This window comes from Macaca fascicularis, chromosome 16 (assembly GCF_037993035.2).
Source record: "Macaca fascicularis isolate 582-1 chromosome 16, T2T-MFA8v1.1".
NCBI lineage: Eukaryota > Metazoa > Chordata > Mammalia > Primates > Cercopithecidae > Macaca > Macaca fascicularis.
The window spans coordinates 59412552-59435287 of NC_088390.1; the positions used below are offsets into that span (position 1 = coordinate 59412552).

At 54.6% G+C, this 22736-nt stretch overlaps 1 protein-coding gene across 13 annotated transcripts in view; it reads left to right on the forward strand.

Moving 5' to 3' along the window:
• The window catches only part of ARHGAP23 (Rho GTPase activating protein 23), a 95618-nt gene that overhangs the window by 17659 nt on the left and 55223 nt on the right, over positions 1-22736 (forward strand). For 2 of the 13 annotated variants that reach the window (XM_065531443.2, XM_065531442.2), the window contains exon 2: positions 16716-16895. The exons of 10 other annotated variants lie outside the window; for them this stretch is intronic. The gene's annotated coding sequence lies outside the window, so the exon portion shown is untranslated. Of the gene's footprint in view, positions 1-16715; positions 16896-20129; positions 20581-22736 lie in introns of those variants that run through there. One more of the 13 variants, XM_045374901.3, reaches the window with a different exon arrangement.

Here is a 22736-nt window from a genome sequence, read left to right on the forward strand (position 1 = left end):
AGCCCGGGCCCGTAAGGAGCGGAACTGCGGAAAGAAAGACTTCTTATGCCCAGTGCGTTTGGGGGCGTCCGGGGGTCGGGGAACAGTGGGGCCTTTGTCCCCAGCCGCCAGGAATCTGGCCGAGGAGTTGGCCCTGGGTCTGGCTAGGCCCTCGGCAGGCAGGTCCTCTTTGCAGTGACCCTTTCAAAGCTCAGCCTGAATCCCTGGGAGGAGAGACAGCGTGGGGCGGGACATGGGGATGACTGAGACCCACAGGCTGAGGCCTGAGGGACAGAAACAGACCTGCCTTGGCCTCTCGGGGTGGGGAAGCTGGTGGGAGGTGTGTGGGCCGGAGGAATGTGGTGGGCTGCGGGACCGCATGGGAGCCATGTGGGAGGATAACCACTCAAGGGGCCTTAGCCCCAAGTTGGGGTCCACCTAGGGAGGGGCCGAGTTCATTCTGGCCCGAGAGTGTTTCTGTCTCCAATCTGACTTCTGTCTGGCTCTGTTTTCCTGCATCAACAGCTGCTTCTTCCTTTCTGATTTTCCCAAAAGTGTGAGAGCTTGGAAAGAATCGGGTGTGGGCGCCAGACTCAGAGCTCTTGGGAGGAGGGAGAGGTGGGGACCTGGGCAATCTAGAGCTTTTCCTGATCCTGAGAGTCCCCAAAGGCTGGAGGGAGAGGGTCCCCCGTAGAGTCTCCCTTATGCTCAAAGTGGAGGAACTCTGTATTGTTCCCGAAAAGGGATGGAAGGAGGAGGAAAGCTATCCAGAGAGGGGACGTCTTCCTTTGTTTCAGCTGGAGGAATATCAGAGGCCACCCTCCTTCCCTGTCTCTCCATTTGCCTCATAGGGAAACTGAGGCCTAAAGAAAGGACAGTCCAAGGGGATAGAGCACAGAAGAAAGGACCAGCAAGAGTGGAAGGAAGCCAGCCCTGTGCGGTTAGGACTGTAGGGACTATGGTGGTTCACGCCTGTAGTCCCAGCTACTCGGGAGGCTGAGGCAGGAGGATCGCTTGAGAGGATGCATGCCAGGTGGGAGGAGGAAGGGGCCTCGGGTTGTTGAGTTGTCATAAGAGGGTTGTAGAGAAGTGCCCAGAGTTCCTTCAGGTCTGACCTGCGGTGATTCCATGAAAAAAAGGAGAGGAAGGAATGATTCCTGCTGGTGAGTTCCCAAGATCCTAGTAGAAAGAGGGACCCCAGGCTTTTGGACTGAGCAATGCACAGGGGAGCCTTTCGCGGCCCAAGGGAGAATCTTGCCCCCGCTCTGATGCTGTTTCTACTTCTTGCCCCGGAACCCGATCTCTCTTTGGCCTCCAGGCACTCTCTGTACTAGGGAAGATTTTTGTTGTTGTTGTTTTTGAGACAGAGTCTCGCTCTGTCACCCAGACTGCAGTGCAATGGCACGATCTCGGCTCACTGCAACCTCTCCCAGGTTCAAGCGATTCTCCTGCCTCTGCCTCCTGAGTAGTTGGGATGACAGGCACCCACTTTTAGTAGAGATGGGCTTTCGCCATGTTGGTCAGGCTGGTCTTGAACTCCTGACCTCAGGTGATCTGCCTGCCTCAGCCTCCCAGAGTGTTGGGATTACAGGCATGAGCCACTGCGCCTGGCCTGGGAAGATTCTTATAAATCTTCCTTTCCTCTTCTGGAGGTGTGGCCCTGGGCTCCTCCCCAAGAGAGGCGGAGGAGGGGGCGGAGGCCCCAGGCTGCGATGGAGGCTGTCTGCGCACTGTATCTTGCAGTGGCATCGCAGAGCTGAACGTCATTAGCTCTAATGAAGCCTTGGCACTGTGCTCCTCCCACACAGCACCTAGATGTTTCAAGGAAGGCGAGGGGGACAACTGAGGTTGGGTCCAGAGCCCAGGAGATGGTGCGGTGGGCAGGGGGGATGTTTGCAAGAGGGGAGGGTAGGAGGCAGAAAATGGGGACCACACAACCAGGCCGGGGTTGCCAAAGTGAGAGAGAAACAGCTCCTCTTCCTTCCGCACTGGGACTTTTGTCTTCTCCAGTGGCCTAGAGGCCTAGGTACCCCCAGTGCTAGGGAAAGCCTTATCTGAGAGATGGGGTGTGTGGTCTGGGGATGCTGAGGATATTCCCAGGCCTGGCTTGCAGAGAGCGCCCCTCCTGCTGTCTCCCTAATTTCAGCCTGGGGCAGGAGAACGACCTGACCCCAGCATGGGAGGCCCAGGGCTCGGGAAAGTCCAGCATTGGGCCGGAGCCGAATGGAACCCACTGTCAGTGGTGATTGGTGCTTGCTTGCTCTCTGCGTTCCAGGCTTTCTCTTGGGACCTGGATGAATGAGACACAACCCTGCCCTCAAGGGCCTCCTTGTCTGCTTTTCCTACCGCCAGACAAAAAGTCTCCACAAAGATTGTATAACCATGAGTTCTAAGATTTGCATCCACCCGATCTACCAGTACCGAACACCCCTCAGGGGCCCCCTGCCAAAAATATTAATGTAAAAATGGCCCAGTCTGACTGGGGAGACGGACCTGCAGCCTACACAAGCTAGTGTCTTCACCATGGTAATCACTGGAGAGTGAATGTGGTCACAAAGGCGTTAACAGGAGTTTAAAGCTGGAGGCCGGAAGCTGGGTAGAATTGCCATAGGGATTGGTTAAAAACCAGTTGGTGATATGATTAATCTCCTTTCTTTCATCTCCTGTTTCCAAATCTATCATTAACCTGAGGATTCTATAGTGAAATCCTTTTTGATCAATTTTTCAAGTGCCGTCATAAGGGGGATGTATAATTACAGATGCAACAACTGAGACCTGGAGTGGGCAAATAACTTCACTCAAGGTCACCAAGCATCAAATTTCAAGCTGGGCCAGGCACGGTGGCTCACACCTGTAATCCCAGAGACTTGGGAGGCTTCGACAGGAGGATTGCTTGAAGCTAGGATTTTTTTTTTTTTTTTTTTTTGAGAGAGAGGGTTTTGCTCTGTCACCCAGGCTGAAGTGCAGTGGCACAATCAGGCACACGCTACCATGCTTGGCTAATTTTTTTGTAGCGGTGGGGGTCTCCGTATGTTGCCTAGGCTGGTCTTGAACTCCTGAGCTCAAGTGATCCTCCTGCCTTGGTTTCCCAAAGTGTTGGGATTACAGGCATGAGCCAGAGGTCAAGAATTTGAGACCAACATTGGCAACATAGCAAGACCCTGTCTCTAAAAAATTAGCCAGGTGTGGTGGTGCACACCTGTAGTCCCAGCTACTTGGGAGGCTGAGTTGGGAAGATTGCTTGAGCTCAGGAGTTCGAGGCTACAGTGAGCTATAATAGAACCGCTGTACTCCAGCCTGGGTAACAGAGCAAGACCCTATCCACCCTCACCCTCCCCAAAAAATTAAAGCTGGGTCTTTCAGAATCCTAGGTCTGCCATTGTTGTGACTGCTATATTCTCTGACAACAAAGAGCTGGGAGGACACCCCTCACCCAGGGAAGGTAGACCCTCTTCCCCACAGCTGAGCCCTGAAATCCAAGCAAAGGTTGGCATAACGAAGGGGTGGGGAGGACAGATGTAATGGGTGGTGGGTGCAGAGAGATGTAGATTAAGTTCTGCTTCTCTGTGTCTTCTGTGATTCAGTGTGGAGTCTGGGTTTGCTCGTGAGTGGCGTGGGGGACCCCAGGGTTCTGTCAATGAAATGGCTGAGCCCCTGCCTCCTCCAAAGATGCTCCAGCTCTCAGGGGAAGGCTTCACTGTGGGGAGATGAGGCTTACCAAAGCTTGAAAGATATTTGCTGGGGCTGGGCACAGTGGCTCACGCCTGTAATCCCAGCACTTTGAGAGGCCAAGGCAGGCAAATCACGAGGTCAAGAGATCGAGACCATCCTGGCCAACATGGTGAAACCCCATCTCTACTAAAAATACAAAAATTAGCTGGGCGTGGTGGCATGTGCCTGTAGTCCCAGCTACTCGGGGGGCTGAGTCAGGAGAATCACTTAAACCCGGGAGGTGAAGGTTGCAGTGAGCCAAGATTGCGCCACCGCACTCCAGCCTGGAGACAGAGTGAGACTCCGTCTCAAAGAAAAAAAAAATGTTTGCTGGGACAAGAAAGGGATGGAGGAGAAGAGAGAGAAGGGCATACCAGGCAGAGGGACCCAACATTACCTCAGGCAAGGAGGCATGAACCAGCCTGGCCTCTTAAGAGATTGATGAGTACAAGGCTCAGAGTACAGGGAGGAGGTCAGGTTGGCAAGGCCAATGAGACCAGATCCCGCTCCTTCCCTCCCCCATCAGGGCATATCCCTCATGCCATGCTAGGATCCTGACTTGCTCCCATAGCTACTTCGGAGCCACACAAGGGTCTGGGGCAGTGGAGGCAGCAGACCAGGTGAAAGAAGATGGGAGATGAAACTGGAGGTACAGTTGGAAGGGCAGGATAAGAGTGGAATATGTTGGCTGGGCACGGTGGCTCACGCCTGTAATCCCAGCACTTTGGGAGGCTGAGACTGGTGGATCATCTGAGGTCGGGAGTTCGAGACCAGCCTGACCAACATGGAGAAACTCCGTCTCTACTAAAAATACAAAATTAGCCAGGAGTGTTGGCTCATACCACCACAGTAGCTGTAATCCCAGCTACTCAGGAAGGCTGAGGCAGGAGAATCGCTTGAACCTGGGAGGCAGAGGTTGCAGTGAGCCGAGATCGCACTTTTGCACCCCAGCCTGGGCAACAAGAGCGAAACTCCGTGTCAAAATAAATAAATATAAAAATAAAAATACAAAAATTACCTGGGCGTAGTGGCAGGTGCCTGTAAATCCCAGCTACTTGGGAGGCTGAAGCAGGAGAATCGCTTGAACCTGGGAGGTGGAGGTTGCAGTGAGCCGAGATTGCACCACAGCACTCCAGCCTGGGCGACAGAGTGAGACTCTGTCTAAAAAAAAACAAGAAAGAATGAGAATATGTCACCCTCTCCCCCTTTCCAGAAACTTGCTGTGCCGTCTCTTTCCCTTGTCTAGAAGGGCCTTCTCTGCCTTTTCCATTTCTCCAACTCCTGTTCCTCTTTCAATGCCCAATTCAAATATCTTCTGTAAAACCTCCCTCCACCACTCAAATATATCATGACTTCCTCCTCTGCGCACTAGACCTTGTGCCCCGCGAGGATAGGGACTTTGTCTCGTTCACTGCTCTATATCCAGCCTCTAGGCCAGGCCCTGTTAGAACGCTGCTGACTGATGAACTGAGTGTTCCCACAGCACTGGGCACTGCATTGTCCACCAATAATAATAACAATGGGAGTATTGGTTATAGCAAACATGTATTGCAGCCCTCAGAGCCAGACACTGCTGTGCTGAGCACTTTGCACACACCGTCTCTTTAATCTGTACAACAATCCCACGGGCGATGGATTATCTCTATTTAATATCTGTGGAAACAGAAGCTCCGGGAGGTTGGTAACTTGTCCAGTGACATACAGATAGGAAGTGGGCCTGAGTCAGGATTCAAACCAGCTTCCTCTGAATCCTGCTTAGGAACTTTTTTTTTTTGAGACCGAGTCTTGCTCTGTCGCCCAGTCTGGAGTGCGGTGCCACGATCTCTGCTCACTGCAACCTCTTCCTCCCGGGTTCAAGCAATTCTCCTGCCTCAGCCTCTTGAGTACCTGGGACTATAGGCACACGCCACTGCATCTGGCCACTTTTTGTGTTTTTGGTAGAGAAAGGTTTCACCATGTTGGCCAAGCTCGTCCCTAACCCCTGGCTTCAAGTGCTCCTCCGACCTCGGCCTCCTAAAGTGCTGGGATTACAGGCATGAGCCACTGTGCCCAGGTTCTGCTTAGGAACTTTTAGACACTATGCCCTATAGCACCTTCATTTGTTGCATGTCTGTCTCTTTGGTTTTATAAAATCAGGGACTGCTTTTGTTAATTTTTGAAAATCCTCGGACTACGGAACTGATTTGTTAAGCAACTTCTACATGCCAGACACTCAACGTTGAGTCCTCTCCAGGACCCAGTTTACAGCTGAGGAGACTGAGGCATGGAGAGGGAAAGGACTTGACCAAGGTCATGCAGTTGGGACCCGAAACCTGGCCTCTGACTCATCTTCCCTTGTGTCACTGCCCCCCCCAGCCCAGTGCCAGGCCGTTGGTGGTACCCAGTGAACAGTCCTAGAATGAACGAAAGAGGAATCGGCTCTGAAGGTGACTGCTTTCTTTGGGGGCACACAAGGGGCAGGACGGGGGCCATGAACTGGGCCTCCAGCCCCTAAGCCCAGTGTGTGTCCCGCCGGGATCACTGATGAGGAGAGGGATCTAGAGGCCGGGACTGGGGATGTTGTAATTTCCAGGTGCTCAGCTGTCTGTCAGACCTGGGAGCTCCAAGGAGGAGAGGCTGACCTGGTTCCGGGGTGGTCAGGGATGGTGTCTGGGGCAGGCAGAGCCTTACCACGACCTTTAGAGGCCTCCAGAGGCTACACAGCATCAGTAGGATTTTGGCCACTGGTGACCAGAAGGGACCTCCAAGCCTGGGAAATGCAGCTGCCAGGGCTGCAGTGCGGATGGGCAGAGGCCCTGGGTTGTGCTGCAGGCTGGGCACTCACTGCCTTTTGCTGAGTGACCATTCAGCCTATGCTCCCAGCCCCACAGGGATCCACCAATCAGACCTGCCTGCTGCTGTGTATTTGCATCTCATTTGCGTGACAACACCCCTTGCTCTGTCCCCAAGTGTGCCTCCTCAGCTCATGCCCCATTCCCCATTTCAGGCCCCCTGTGCAGAGCTCCCATGGGAAGGGCAGAAAGGCCCACCTGGGCTGCCAGCCTGCTGCACTATTCATAGCTCAGGGCTGGCATACTTCACATACTTGACGTTTCTCATGTCTGGCTGGCCCGAGGCCCCTCTGTTGTCTTCCCCTCCCTCCCCTCTTCTCTTTTTTCCCCTTCCCCTCCTCCCTCCTCTCAACCAATCTTCCTGAAATCTACAGATATCCAAGTCCCTTGTCATGGAAGAGCCCACATAGGGAAACTGAGGCCCCAGAGAGGGTGGGGCCTGGAGGGAGAAACCGGTGGTAATGAGGTGCATAATGAGGTGGCTGAGTCTGGGCTCTGCCCGTATTTTCATTCCCGAGCTGACATTAGCTGTGGCACCATGACAGATTCCTTAGCTTGCTAAGTTAGACAAGCATTTCAGAAAGTCAAGACCTGGAGGGTAAGGGTTGAGTCAAGGGAAAAAGGGGATGGGGAGGGGGCAGGCAGGCACTGTATTATAGTCCAGGGAGAGGGGAACTTGGATGCAGGGAGCAGGCCCTGAGTCTCAGGACAAGGGTGTGGCACATTGCAGAACCCACGAGGAGGGCTCGTGGCTGGAGTGTGGCCAGCTGGGGTGAGGGCACAGAGCTGCAAAGAGGATTGAAGCAGCTCCCTCTTTTCTCCCCACCCCTTTCTCCCCCACTCCTTTTTTTTGAGCTTGGATCTGGCTCCATCGCCCAGGCTGGAGTACAGTGGCACAATCATGGCTCACTGCAGCCTTGAACTCTTGGCTCAAGCAATCCTCCCACCTCAGCCTCCCAAGTAGCTGGGACTACAGGCGTGCCCCATGGCGCCTGGCTAATTTTTATTTTTATTTTTGTGGAGATGGGGTCTTACCATGTTGACCAGGCTGGTCTCAAACTCCTGGGCTCGAGGGATCCTCCTGCCTCTGTCTCCCCAAGTTCTGTGATTACAGGCATGAGCCACCGCGCCCGGCCCCCCTTTCTTCCTTATTCCAGCACCCCCGACTTCTGGATCTGGTTCCCTCTGAGGAAGGGGTGGGGATATAAAAAGACAAAGATCTGAAGCAGTCCCTGCCTCTACTAGACCCCTCCTGGGGACAGGGTTCTGGTTACCCCTAACTCTCTGAGGAAAGGCTCATTCATTCCTCAACATTCAGAAACAGTGTGCAGAGCACCCACCCTGGGCCAGGAGCCAGGGATCTGACCACCAGCGAAGCAGACATGGCCCTTGCCTTCCAGGACCCACAGCCCTGTGGGGAGATGTTGGTCAAAATAAGCTCATAAATAAACAGACACTGACAAGAGGGTGCACAGGTAACTGACCTGGTCTGGGGCCAGAGGAGGTGTGCCTGGGGAAGTGACATTTTTGCTAAGAGCAACAGGGTGGGTAGGAGTGAATCAGGGCATGGGTTGCATTCCAGAAGCAGCATGTGCAAAGGACCTGTGGCTGGAAAGGTGCCTGGTCTTCACAGGAGCTGGAAGGAGGCCAGGGTGGCCAGAGCATAGAGGAAGAGGGCGTGGTGGGTGTGGGGACCAAGGCGCGTCCCACAGGCCTGGTGGTCATAATATTAAAATAATCAATCTGGACTGTCAGATACCAGAGAGGTGACCGCCACTTAGAGCAGGGCAATGGTGTGATGAAGTGAGCAGACTCCGGAGACATCTAGGAAGCAGAGTCTGCTCCAATGTGGGGATGGAGGGCTGGGGCCATAACACCTAATTCTTGGTTCTCAGCCACTTTGTCAGGCTGCTATCCCTGTCTTCATTTTATAGCTGAAGAAATAAGGAAAACTGAGTGACCTTGAGTGATGATCTTGAGGTCACACAGCCAGAAAAGGGTCAGGGCCAGTACCAATGGCAAGTGTGGTCTTTACTCTGTGTTAGCCTTCTTGATGCCGGGACAGTGGTCACTTTCTCACCAGCCTCCCTGTCCCCACGCCTCAGTGCCCCTGCAGGTCACCCCAGCATTCCCTGCCTAGCACCCGACCCAGTGGAGAGCCAGGAGTTCCAGGTGGTGGGTGCTGTGTGCCACCTTTATTTCCAGAGGTTGTTCTGCTGTTAAATGAGTTAGTGCATTTAACAGCAGCATGCCTGGAGTACAGTAAGCACTCAACAAGCACTCATGACTGTGTGGCTGTTATCCTGTCCCCGAATGTGGGGCCAGGCAGACTGGCAGGGGGAGGTGGGAGGAGGATCTGGAGTGAGGATGATGCCATCTGTCCTCTTCTGACCAGAGAGCCCAGCCCAGGGGGCTCCCTCATGGCAGCGGCCCAGGGGAGGCTGTTTGTCCCTGCAGAGCCACTGTCCCTGCCACCTGTCCAGCTGCCTCTGGGCATCACAGACTGGATTAGGGAGTGGTTCAGTTCATAGGCAGGGCCCCATGTGTGAAGGGGAAGGTAGGGGTAACCCAGGAGGGATGGGCAGGGCTGGGGTGAGGGGGTGGGTGGTTTCAGGGGTGGGGCTGAGAGCCTCTCCCTGCAGGGAGCCCCATGTGCTCCGGGGAGACTTTCGGAATCTGCTGAGACCTGCCCTGGGAGGGGACATGGTCTCAGCTTGACTGGGACCCATCTCTTGCCTGAAGGAAACCAATGTGTGCACCTGTTACCTCTGCCCAGGCTGTCAGACAACAGGAAGCACTCCTGGGGGGCGGGGGCAGGCGGAGTCACACCTAGAGCTCTCCCCTAGTCTCCTCTGAAGTGTGCTGTCCAGTGTGAGACCGGGGGATGGATCTGCTGGCCTTAGAGAAGAGCCATTGCAGGCATTCACTGCCTCTAGGAATGACTGCTCCAGTCTAGTCTGAAAAGGGGCTCTGGCCGCTCTCCTTGACCGAAGGGAGACCCTGAGATTCCACAGTTGCCCTGTCTTTCTGCAGGGGATTCTTCTCCTCTGTAGGAGATGGGGAGGGGAACATCCCAGGGCTGGTTGGAGCTGAGGGGCCTGGGGAGCGAGGTTGAGGGAATGAGGACCCCTCTGCTCGCTCTGGGTTGTCAAGGAGACGAGGCATGCCAGCACTGGGCCAGCAGGGGGCTCTGCTGCCCACGGGACCTGCCTATCCAGCAGCCGAGATAATCATCCTTCAGTGTGCCAGTGTGCGGGCTCATTTCCAGGAGTGCCTGCGAGGACCCGGCCGTGTCTCTGTGGGCATGCCCTTGTGTGTATGCTACAGGGGGGTGTGAGCGTGTGACGCGTTGGAACGGGCATGTGTGTGCTTGGTGGGTTTGAGGACTCCCACACTGAGTCAGGTTTCTGACAAGAAAACACTTCCAAGGTCCTGCTGGCAGCCTTGGAAGAGTTTGTGCATGACTGGGGATGGCAACCTCTGTGGATGGCAGGCCCCCATCAACGCCAAGGACCTGATGCGTACCAGGTTCAGGCTGGGCTTTTCCCCTGTTCAGGAACCTCTAGGGCTCCAAAGATGACAGTAGAGACTCTGAGGAGGCGTAGTGACGAGGAATGGCAGGGAAAGGTCTTCCAGGCAGGAGGTGTCCAGCTCCTGGGCAACCTCTGTGGGCAGAGCCTTCTCCTGGGCACCAAGGAGAGCCTGTTCATTTGTTTCATCTTTCAACTTTTTTTTTTTTTTTGAGATGGAATTTTGCTCTTGTTGTCCAGGCTGGAGTGCAATGGTGCGATCTCGGCTCACTGCAACCTCCACCTCCTGGGTTCAAGTGATTCTCCTGCCTCAGCCTCCAGAGTAGCTGGGACTACAGGCACCTGACACCATGCCCGGCTAATTTTTGTATTTTTAGTAGAGACGGGGTTTCACCATGTTGGCCAGGCTGGTCTCAAACTTCTGACCTCAGGTGATCCAACTGCCTTGGCCTTCCAAAATGCTGGGATTACAGGCCTGAGCCACTGTGGCTGGCCTTATGTTTTATTTTTTTGTGTGTTTGATTTCTGACTTGGCCTTTTTAAAAAAATTATAAAATGGCCAGGTGCAGTGGCTCACTCCTGTAATCCCAGCACTTTGGGAGGCTGAGATGGACGGATCACAAGGTCAGGAAATCAAGACCATTGTGGCTAACACAGTGAAACCCTGTCTCTACTAAAATATACAAAAAATTGACTGGGCGTGGTGGCGGGCACCTGTAGTCCCAGCTACTCGGGAGGCTGAGGCAGGAGAATGGCGTGAACCCAGAGGCAGAGCTTGCAGTAAGCTAGATCATGCCATAGCACTCCAGCCTGGGCAACAGAGCAAGAATCTGTCTCAAGAAAAAAAAAAAAAAAAATATATATATATATATATATATATAAATAAAATATATATAATACAGCCGGGCGCTGTGGCTCATGCCTGTAATCCCAGCACTTTGGGAGGCTGAGGTGGGCAGATCATGAGATCAGGAGATTGAGACCATCCTGGCTAACACAGTGAAACCCCGTCTCTTCTAAAAATACAAAAAAAAAAAAAAAAAAAAAATTGCCGGGCATGGTGGCTCGCGCCTGTAGTCCCAGCTACTCAGGAGGCTGAGGTAGGAGAATTGCTTGAACCCGCGAGGCGGAGGTTGCAGTGAGCCAAGAGCACACCATTGCACTCCACACTCCAGCCTGAGCAACAAGAGCAAAACTCCATCTTAAAATATATATATATACAACAAAATGTATAATTTTAACAATTTTTAACTGTAAAGTGGCATTAAGTACATCCATATTATTGTGCTATCACCATAAATGGTGATATTCCACTATCACCGTAAGTGGAATAATATAATATTTATTCATTCATTCCTTTTTTTTTTTTTTTGAGACAGGGTCTTGCTTTGTCACCCAGGCTGGAGTGCACTGGTATGATCACGGCTCACTGCAGCCTTGACCCCCTGGGCTCAAGCTGAGACCTCCCATCTCAGCTTCCTGAGTAACTGGGACTATAGGTGCATGCTACCACTTTCTGCTACCTTTTTTTTTTTTTTTTTTTTTTTTGTAGAGACAGGGTTTCACCATGTTGTCCAGGCTGGCCCTGAACTCGTGACCTCAAGTGATTCTCTCACCTCAGCCTCCCAAAGTGCTGGGAATACAGGTGCTGGGATTACAGACGTGAGCCACCAAGCCCAGCCAGTATTAGTCCTTTTGTGTCTGGCTCATTTCACTTAGCATAATCTCTTTAAGGTTCATCCACATTGTAGCATGTGTCAAAATTTCTTTTTTTTTTTTTTAAATTTGAGACACGGTCTGGCTCCCCCAGACTGAGGTGTAGTGGCGCAATTTCAGTGCATTGTAACCTCCATCTCCTGTGCTCAAGCCATCCTCCCACCTCAGCCTCCCAAGTAGCTGGGACTACACGTGTTTGCCCCCACACATGGCTTTTTTTTTTTTTTTTGTAGAGATGGGGTTTCGCTATGTTGCCTGGGCTGGTCTTGAACTCCTGGGTTCAAGCAATCCTCCCGCCTCAGCCTCCCAAAGTTCTGGGATTACAGGTGTGAGCCACCCCGCCCAGCCTTCACTTATTTTAAAAGGCTAAATAATACAATTATGTATTGTTCATGTAATGTATGTATTCTATGTAATACAATAATACAGACGATTTCATTGTGTGGATATACCTCATTTTGTTTGTCCGTTCATCCGTAGATGGACACTTGGGTTGCTTCCATTTCTTGGCTGTTGTGAATAACACTGCTGTGAACACGAGTGTACAAACATCCCCTCATCCCTGTTTTCAGTTGTTTTGGATATATACCCAGAAATGGAATTACTGGATCATATGGTAATTCTGTGTTTAATTTTTTTATTTTTTATTTTTTGAGATGGAGTTTCCCTTTTGTTGCCCAGGCTGGAGTGCAATGGCACGATCTTGGCTCGCTGCAACCTCTGCCTCCCTGGTTCAAGCGACTCTCCTGCCTCAGCCTCCTGTCTATGTTTAATTTTTTGAGAAACTGCCATCCTGATTTCCATAGCAACTTCACCATTTTATTTATTTATTTTTAAATTTTATTTTATTTTTATTACTTTTTTAGAGAGGGAGTCTTGCTCTGTGGCCCAGGCTGAAGAGCAGTAGTGTGATCACAGCTCACTGCAGCCTCCAACTCCTGGGTTCAAGGGATCCTCCCACCTCAGCCTTCCAAGTAGCTGGGACTACAAGTGTGTACCATCACGCTTGGCCAATTTTGCGTTTTTTATAAAGATGGGGTTTCAATATGTTTCCCAGGCTGATCTTGCACTCCTGGCCTCCCAAACACTGGGATTACAGGTATGAGCCACTGTGCCTGGCCACAGCCACACCATTTTACATTCCCACAGCAATCCAATTTCTCCACATCCTAACCATTAATAAATAATTTTTGAGCTGGGCACGGTGGCTCACGCCTGTAATTCCAGCACTTTGTGAGGCCGAGGTGGGTGGATCACTTGAGGTCAGGAGTTCGAGATCAGCCTGGCCAACATGGTGAAACCCCATCTCTACCAAAAATACAAAATTTAGCTGGGTGTGGTGGCGCGTTCCTGTAATCCCAGCTACTCGGGAGGCTGAGGCAGGAGAATCGCTTGAACCCAGGAGGTGAAGGTTGCAGTGAGCCAAGATCTCACCACTTCACTCCAGCCTGGACAACAGAGACACTGTCTAAAAAAAAAAAAGAAGTAATTTTTGAGAGCCCACTATGCACAAAGCTCTCTAGGAGGGCAAATCCACTCTGAAAACCCAACAGCCATTGTCCTTGGGGAGCTCTCAGTCTAAGAGGGAGACTCAGGCCAGGCCCTTGAGCATCCTCCTATCTGAGGGGAAAGCCACAGGCCATATCTTTTGGGAGACCCTAGACTGATGTGGGGCAAAAATCCCTTGTTTTCAAGAAGCACACAGTCTGATGGAGGAGGCACAGCTTATTCCCTTTGGGGAGTCTGCAGACAGGCCCAGAAACCAGAATGGAGACCCCAGAGACAGGCAGGGGGCTGCTGAGTGGGTAAATCAGGGGGTACAGAGGGATTGTGGTAAGCCTTGTCCCATGCCAGCCTGCTGTTGCCTGGGCAATGGCCCTGGTGTTTACTTTGTGGCTGGCTCTAGACGCACCCTTTTCTGTAAGTGCTCATTTCCCACCAAGAGGAAAGAGGCTCCTCTTTAGTCTCCCCTTCCTCTGTTGTCCCTGAGGGGTGAACTGGCCCTCCTGTGGCACTGGAGACCCTGCCAGCCTGGCACTTTTGCCATGCTCCTTGCCTGCTGGGAGGGGCCCCATCCTGGGGTCTCATGTTACCCATTCCTTCCCTACTCCCAGAGGGCCCACAAGGTAGTGCTCTGGGCTTGCCAAAGTTCAGCCAAGGAAGTGGGAGATCCTACTGAATCCTCCTTGCTTGGGAGGAACTGGGGCACGTCAGGAGCCTGTAGGAACCTGGGGCTGGCAGTGGGAGGTAGGGGTGATGCCGGGAAGGATGAGTTTGCCTGGGTCTGTGAGTGTCCGCATGTGTCACTGTGTCTTTGTGTATACATGGCTGTCTGCATGTCTGAATGTGAGTATGACTGTGATGACTATCCAAAAAGCCGTCAAAACAGCCTGCATTTATTAAATCCCTACTATGTGCTCTGAGCCTGTGCTAAGACTTTCTTTAATTTACTTAATCCTCCCAACAGCCTTTGAGGTGGAAATTCATGTCATTCCCATTTTATTGATGAGGAACCAAGACTTAAGGAGGTTAAGTAACTTGCCCAAAGTCTCACAGCTAGAAAGTGGTAGAGATGGGGCTCTGACTCAGCTTCCAGAGGATTCCAGATCCCATGTGTCAGCCCCTGAGCTGTGCTGCCACTGAAAGAACTTGGGGATTTTTTTTTTTTTTTTTTTTTTTTTTGAGACAGGGTCTTGCTCTGTCACCCAGGCTGGAGTGCAGTGGCGTGAACACAGCTCACTGAATCCTTGACTTCGTGGGCTCAAGTGATCTTCCCACCTTAGCCTCCTGAGTAGCTGGGAACAGAAGTGCACGCCACCTGGCCGGGCGCGGTGGCTCAAGCCTGTAATCCCAGCACTTTGGGAGGCCGAGACGGGCGGATCACGAGGTCGGGAGATCGAGACCATCCTGGCTAACACGGTGAAACCCCGTCTCTACTAAAAAAAAAAATACAAAAAACTAGCCGGGCGAGGTGGCGGGCGCCTGTAGTCCCAGCTACTCGGGAGGCTGAGGCAGGAGAATGGCGGGAACCCGGGAGGCGGAGCTTGCAGTGAGCCGAGATCCGGCCACTGCACTCCAGCCTGGGAGACAGAGCGAGACTCCGTCTCAAAAAAAAAAAAAAAAAAAAAAAAAAAAAAAAAAAAAGAAGTGCACGCCACCATCCCCAATTAATTTTTAAATTTTTTGTAGAGATGGGGTCTTGCCAAGTTGCCCAGCCTTTTTTTTTTTTTTTTTTTGAGACCGGGTCTCACATTGCAGCCTTGACCTCCCTGGGCTCAGGTGATCCTCCCCACCTCAGCCTCCCCAGTAGTTGAGACCACAGGCATGCACTACTACACCTGGCTAATTTTTATGTTTTTTGTAGAGACGGGGTTTCACCGTGTTGCCCAATCTGGTCTTGAACTCCTGGGCTCAAGCGATTCTCCTGCCTTGGCCTCCCAGAGTGCTGGGATTATAGGCATGAGTCATCATGCCCAGCCAGAATTTGAGGATTTTGTGATTTTTGGATTATCTCAGCCCACCTTCCTGATGGTGATGGGATGTCTGGAGTGACAAGTGCTTCCTCATCTTCCTTCCCAGGCTTCCGTGGCTCTGGCCTAGTTTGAGGGAGAGGGAGCACAGTCCATCCCAACCCCGGGCAAGGGTGGCCCTAGAGGGGAAGAGCACTGGGTCTGGGGAGACCCTGGGAACCACCCCCTACCCGTGGGCCAGACATAGCACCGGTGCGGGGTGCCCAGGTTCCCGGTGATGGGGGTTATGTGCACAATAAGGGCGCTGGGGAGACATAGGCTTGCTTGGCCGGCTCATCAACTTGGCCTGCTGGGGCTTGTCAGGCGGGAGTCTCTACCCAAGCAATGCTGGGAACCAGGCATCTGAATAGGGCAAAAGGGTGGAAGAGGCCCGAGGGGGCAGCCGCCCTTGACTGAGGAGACTGGAGCAGGGTTCAGAGGCCCGGGCGTGGGTGACTGGGGCATGTGTTGGTATCGCATTGCCTGCATGCCTGGGATGCACGGATCTGCGGTGGGATTTGCCCCGTCTGTATGCGAGGTTGTGGAGTGGTCATGGGTCTGCGTTCGTTGGTGTGCGACTGGGTACAGGACCAGATGGAACTTCAAACATGCTGGATGACTATCTTGGGGTGGGGTCATTGTTTGTCACCTGGCGGTTTGGGGCCCACATTCTGGGAAGAGCGCTGAGCAAGCTGGAGGAAGGAAAAGCAGGCAGAATCGACCCTGAGCCCCTCTCTCACTTCCTGAGCCACACGCCCTGCAACACGTCAGTTTCCTTCTTGCTCCTATCTGACCCCTGGGACTCAGGACGCTCTCCTCCCCTTCCCCAGTGCCTGGTTGCTTCTACTCCTCCAGTCCAGACCACCCTCTCCTGTGAGGGATAGCCTGGGAGGTATCTGGCCCCACCCTCAAAAAACTGTCACCTCCCAGAGAGAAGAGGCCCCATGCACCTGAAAGCAGGGCTCCCTTGGTTTGTGGGGGTCTCCCTTGGTGGGGGTGAAGGCAGCCAGCTTTGGCCAGTCTAGAACTTGGGGATCCCTAAAGGTTTTAGGAGCTGGGACAATACTCATGACGCTCCAAGGTGTCTCAGCTCCTGGCGCACAGCAGGTACTCAAGATGTGATTAAACAAGAGCGTAATGGAAAAAGATCTGGTAAGTGGTTAGAACCCTGGGATCCGGTCCCAGCTTAGTAAAAATGAGTCCTTGAACTAGTCACTTGTTCTCTTTGAGCCTCAGTTTCAAAAAAAAATTTTATTCTTATTTATTTATTTAGGGACAGGGTCTCACTCTGTCTCCCTGGCTGGAGTGCAATGGTGTGATCTCTGCTCATTGCAACCTCCACCTCCCAGGCTCAGGTGATCCTCCCACCTAAGCCTCCTGAGTAGCTGAAACTACAGACACGTGCCACCACACCTGGCTAATTTCTGTGTTTTTTGTAGAGATCGGGTTTCACCACGTTGCTCAGGCTGATCTCAAACTCCTGGGCTCAAGCGATCTGCCCACCTTGGCCTCCCAGTGCTGAGATTGCAGGCGTGACTCACCACGCCTGAACCAAGCCTCAGTTTCTGTAACTGAAAAACGGATGTCAAAAAAAAATCTCTGGTTATTTGATTCTTAGGGTAAGTGTCAAATGAGAACAAGTGAAAGTGCTTTCAAATAGTAAAAGACAATGATCTCTTGGAAGGAGTGAAGACTGGATGCCCTCCCTTTGGGGATGCAGCCTTCAAGCCCCTCACCAGGGACCCTCAGGAAGATGAGGTTGAATGGATTTTGCAAGCTGGTCAAACTAGAGGGGGATGGGAGGGGCAGCTCAGCAGGGTAATTTCTGATGCAGGGGGAGGAAGCTGGGCAGGGCGTGGGGGGAGGACTCACGCTAGGCAGGAAGGCTTGGAATAGAATCTCAGCTACGCCTGGTATTTCCCAGCCCTGGGCCCCCTCCCCCACCACCCTCTAGGGCCCACCCCACATTCCTTTCCCAGAGGAAATGGGGGAGGGAGCAGAGAGGCTCCCCAGGCCTGGAGGATCATTTATTCAAGCTTCATACAACCTTTGAGGCCCCACTGGGTGCACTCTCGCCCTGAAGTCCCCACAGAGGCAGCTGGGTGTGGAGGTGGTGGGGGTGGGGAAGGAAAGGTGTGTGGTTTGTGTTGGAGGAATCTGTTACCTCCTTGGTTGCGCCTTGCTGCCCTGCCAGGTTAGAGGGCAGGAAATGGACATTGTATATGGTTGATCCCTTCCAGGGTCTCTGCAATCTGAATACAGAAAACCCATGTTGCGTCTCCACTTCTCTCCTCCCTGCTGCCCCAGAACCCTCAGCGGTTTTGAATTCTGCGGAGGTGGATTCTTGATCTGGGCACACAGCAGTACCTGTTGGCCATCAGCGGCTCCATGGGGGATGACAGGGGAGAGTCACTCCATTTCCTTAGAACCAGGGACTGGACTAGCAGCAAGAGGAACGCAAGTTAGGCAGCTGGAAGGACTTACTGGCTGCTTGCTGGGAGGACAGGCCAGACTTGGAGCTGAAGACATCTGATTGCCCTCCGCTTGGGGCCCCAGAGTCTGACATGGCTGGGGACAGCTTGATGGTGGTTCCAGCTGGTCTAGGAGGGTCTGGCCTTTGGAGAGTATGACAGAGTCACAGGGCAGGCCAGGGCAGGAGTGGTCCCAACACGGAATCCTTAGTTTTCTAGCGATGGAAGTGGGGCGGGAGAGGGTGCTGATGGAGATAGCGTGTCCTGCTCTCCCTGGCTGCAGTCCTTTCCCGCTCTCCCCCTAAGCTCTCCTGACTCAGCTCGTGGCAGCCTCACTCTTCCCATCTGGCTTCCGCCAGGGTGGGGGTGGTGGGTCCAGCTCTTGCACGGAGGGGGAGCCCAGCAAATAGCAAACAGGAAACAGGAGAACAAAACCAGCTCCCTGGCTGACACAGGCAGCCGCCCCCACACGCCTCACCCTCACCCTTCCTCTCTCTTCCTTCTCCCTCCCTTGATCCGGACCTCCCTCGTGGTCTGCTCTGCTCCCTTCCCCCTCCCCTCCCACCTCTGTCCCTCAGGCTCCCTTCCCATCCCTTGCTCCTTCACCTTCTTTTTTTTTTTTTTTTTTTTTTTTTTGAGACGGAGTCTCGCTCTGTAGCCCAGGCTGGAGTGCAGTGGCCGGATCTCAGCTCACTGCAAGCTCCGCCTCCCGGGTTCCCGCCATTCTCCGGCCTCAGCCTCCCGAGTAGCTGGGACTACAGGCGCTGCCACCTCGCCCGGCTATTTTTTGTATTTCTTAGTAGAGACGGGGTTTCACCGTGTTAGCCAGGATGGTCTCGATCTCCTGACCTCGTGATCCGCCCATCTCGGCCTCCCAAAGTGCTGGGATTACAGGCTTGAGCCACCGTGCCCGGCCAATGCTCCTTCACCTTCTGACACTTCGTTGTCTCCTCCCTTCCCCCCCCTCTGCCCCCAGGCCCCTCCCCATCTCTGCCCCTCCATCTCCCACCCCCCACCCCCTTTCTGGATTTCCTACCTCCCCATTGGGCCACCCTCCTGGCAGGTTCTTGCTGGGGACAGTGGATGGTGGAATGGGGGGAAGGGGAGCTGCACCTGCTTGGTGCTTCCTTCTGGTAGTTGCCCCCAAAAGGCCCAACCTTTATGACACTTCGTCCTGGACTCCTCCTAGATTCGGGAGTGGGATTGGGCTGGAGCTGCCCCGCTTTCCTGGCTGCTGGCTAGGATTTGGGTGTAGGATAGAAGTTGGGATGAGGGGTCGTGGGGTTGGAGTCCCCATGCTGCCCTAACAAGCTGGGTGCTCTTGGACCTGTTTCCTTCCCTACAAATGAGGCCATAGTAATGGCCCCGGGCCACAGCAAATGACTGTAGTGATATTGTTGGTGAACAGTCAAGTGGGCTAGAAATGATAATGGTGGTTACACATCCACGAGCCAAGGCCTCTGCTAGCCCCACCCGGATGGGGCCTGGGAAGAGGGAGAGCCAGGAAGGGCGAGCAGGGCAGGGGCTAGCACAACATGGCGTTTCCTGTCTGGCTCACATGCCAGGGGGTGGAAGAGGGGCCAGCTTTGAGTGATCATCAGCTTGTGGTGCCCCTCTAGGTAGAGCTAATGGGTAGGGAGTCCTGGGGAGGAGGGTGGTTCCCACAGGGGTATTGGGGACTTCACCTGCACCTAAGGGTATGTGGCTGTCACTCTGTGCGGGGCAGTGTGTGTAGCACCTGAGGGGCTGTGGCATCTGTGCCTGGAGTGCCTGAGCTGTGCAGTGTGTGCGTGGCATCTGCCATGTTGTGGGGGTCCCTGTGGGGTATGTGTGGAGTGTGTGGGTGGGTAAATGTGGGTCTGGTATGCTTGCACATGCATCTGTGAGTGTGTGGACCGTATACACTTGGGCGGATGTCTGAGGTGTGTGTATACGATGTGGAAGAGTCCTGTGTGTAGGGGGGGGAGGATAGTATGTTTCTGGGGTATATGCACATAGGGTGAGTGTGTGTGGGAGGGTGGATGTGTGTTGTGCGGGTCTGTACAGAGTGGGTAGGGTGTGAAGCAGAGTGAGGGGCACCTGGAGCATGTGTGACTGTTTCTCTGGGTGCATGGGGCAGATGTGCGCGCGTGTGTGTGTGTGTGTGTGTGTGTGTGTGTGTGTGCTGGAAGGGTGCAAGGTGTGCGGGCTGGGGGAGAGTGCATGTCTGGGTCGAGGGCTGCCGTCTGCGTGTGAGGGTGCGAGGGTGTGGTCGTGTGGGGGACTGTGTAGTGCCCTGGCGTGTGGGGTGTGAGTGTGGGATCTGGGCGGCCGCGGACAGGGGCCGCCCCGGAGGGGGAGGCGTCAGCCCTGCGCGACTCGCGGGCGTGTCGGGGCTCGGGCGCCTTCAGCCGGGAGGCACGGGAGGCGCGGAGCCGCTCCAGCCGTCCTGCCGCCGTCCGCGCGGGCCGTCCATCCCTTCGGGGCCCCCGGGCCCAGGGCCCGCGGTTCCGGGGGGCGGGCGGGGACCCCCGGGGCCCGCCGGCCACCCGGGCGGTCGAGGACGCCGTCTACCGGGCACCTAGCAGCTGCCCCGGGCCCCCGCGCGGCGCACGCGGCTCCGGAAGCCCGGCCTGAGGCGTACTGGGGCCGGGGCGGTGGCCGGACCTGGGAGTCCCCGCCGGCCGCGGAGCTGGTGGGCAGCACCGTGTGGCGCGTGGAGCGCGCGGGGGCCGGGGGCTGGCGCTGGGAGCGCGCCGTCGGTGTGGACTGCAGCGCCCCAGAACCGCGCTGTCTCTGGCTGCCCTGCCTCAGTCACAGCGACCGCCGCGCGCCCGGGCCGCGCCGGGCCAGGGTGAGCGCCGCGGGGCCGGGGCCGGGGCCGGGGCCGGGGCCGGGGCAGGACTTGTCGGGGTCTGAGTGGGACTGGGTCACCAACTCCCTGCGGCCTTTGAGCTGTGTGCGCCATGCATTCCAGGACTGATGCCCCTGGAGCGGGGAGTGAGTGAGGCGCTTGAGAGACGGGGCTGAGGGTGGCAGGATTTGTGGCTTGGAGCTCTGCCAGGGCTTCTGGGATGACAACCCCCAGTTTGGTCGAGGCCTCCAGAGGGCTCAGCCCTCTCGGTTTCCAGGCAGTGGAAGGATGGAAGGGACCAGAGTGTTTGAAGAGACGCTGGGGCTTCTAGGAATCCCAGAGGGTGTGGGCGGGCAGGGACCCTGAGTCCGGGGCAGGCAGAGGCACCACTGAATGGAGCAGGGCACACGACCCAGCCCACCCCTGGTAGGGGACCTGGACACGGCACACGAGGGTTTCCTAGTGGGCAGAGGAGGCTGAGTGGCAGACGGGCCCCTGCGGGTAGTGAGTGCTCTCAGGGCTGACAGGGCTGGGCTGGGGGACTGCCGTGTTTCTGATATCCGAGATGGACCAGGCTGGTAGGGTGTGAGTCACAGTGGGCGCCATGCCCGGCCTGAACACTGCTCCCTGCAATGACCTCTTTATGCTCCCGGGGGGAGGAGCAGGGCTCCTGGGTTCTAGTTCCTGGTGCTGCCAACCCACCACGTGTCCACCTCTGCCTAATTTGTGGCCTAAGGCCGTCTGCCCTGCTGTCACCATCAGCTGATATTTTTGGACGTCTCTTTCTTTCCTGACATGAGGGTGGGAGTGTTTGGAAATAGATCCAGTCCAGGAGAATTTAATCAGCAATGTCCCTGTGTCCCCTGAGCGACTCCCTCTCAGTCCCCTTGTCTCTGTGCCTAAGTCAGAGAGGCAGAGCTGTGTATGTGTGAGCTGTGCACCTTTCTAGTTGTTATCAACGGCTGCTTCTCTGTTTTTGCACCTATCACCTCCCCCACCTCAAGATGAGCACAAGACTCAGTTCTGTCCCAGGTCACAGGGGAGGAGAGGAAACATGCATGTAAAATAGCATGAAGGATTGAGGTTAAACCTAAGGAAGAACTTCCCACAGGGGTGATGCCAGCTGTGGCTCTTGTTGGGTGTCCTGATATCTCCTCTTCAAGCAGGGGTGTGGTAGCCGTGCCTGTGTGGTAGCTGACATTCTCAAGAGCCTAGTTGGAAGAGGTGGGAGGAAGGAGACTGGAAGGAAGGAACAGAGGAAAGGGAGAGGCAGAGATAAGGGAGGGAATGCTGGTAGTGATTGGTGAGGAGGGGACCTGGAGAGGAAGGCATGCCTCCTGCCCTGGATTACATGCAGGCCCTCCCAGGGAGCATCCCCCCGAGGCAGCCGGCAGCTCCAGGCAGGAAGTGTGCTGGGGGAGGGGGGGGGCGTGCGGGGACCTGTCCCAGTCACTTTTCGTCACTGGGGCAGCTGGTGGCTTGAACCTTAATCCAGGACAGTAGCAAAACAATGGGCCCTGCAAACAGCCTCAGCTCTGAGCCTGGGTGGGGGACAGGCAGGGGGCAGCCCACACGGGGGAGGAGCAGGGGCTTCTGGTAGGAGAGGGCAGTTGATGAGGGGACCCCCAGACCCTCTTCGCTCCCTGATCAGTTCCTTGCCAGGTCAGCAGAGATGGGAAATCCGGGGGATTTCAGACCTCAGCAGAATTCCCAGAGAATTTTCTCCTCTGGGCTCCCCAGGCCCCCATGGGGGTGCAGGGCACCGTGGGAGAGGCTAGGCTAAAGCTACAAGTGGAAGATGCTAGACTACCCCTGATGTCAGAACCCCTGCTGAGGCCTCTGGACTGGGGGTCTTCCAGCTTTTGCATGGCCCCTGTCTGGTAGGGGGCACTCATAGCCTCATCTGGGTAGTTTTCCAGACTGTATAGGATTAGAACAGTCTAGAATGGTCTGTCTCCCTTGCCTGGAGCGCCACTCAGCCTCTTGTATACTCCACCTGGCTCTATCCCCTGGGGCTGTATGAAGCAGGCCTATTGCCTATTGTCTGTGTCACATTTTTCTTTAATCTTCTGAGATTGGAGGATCTAGCCTCTTCCCCAGGCCTGCTCGACCACAGCCAGGCTCTCCTCTATGCGGAAATCCTTAGCAGAGGGCAG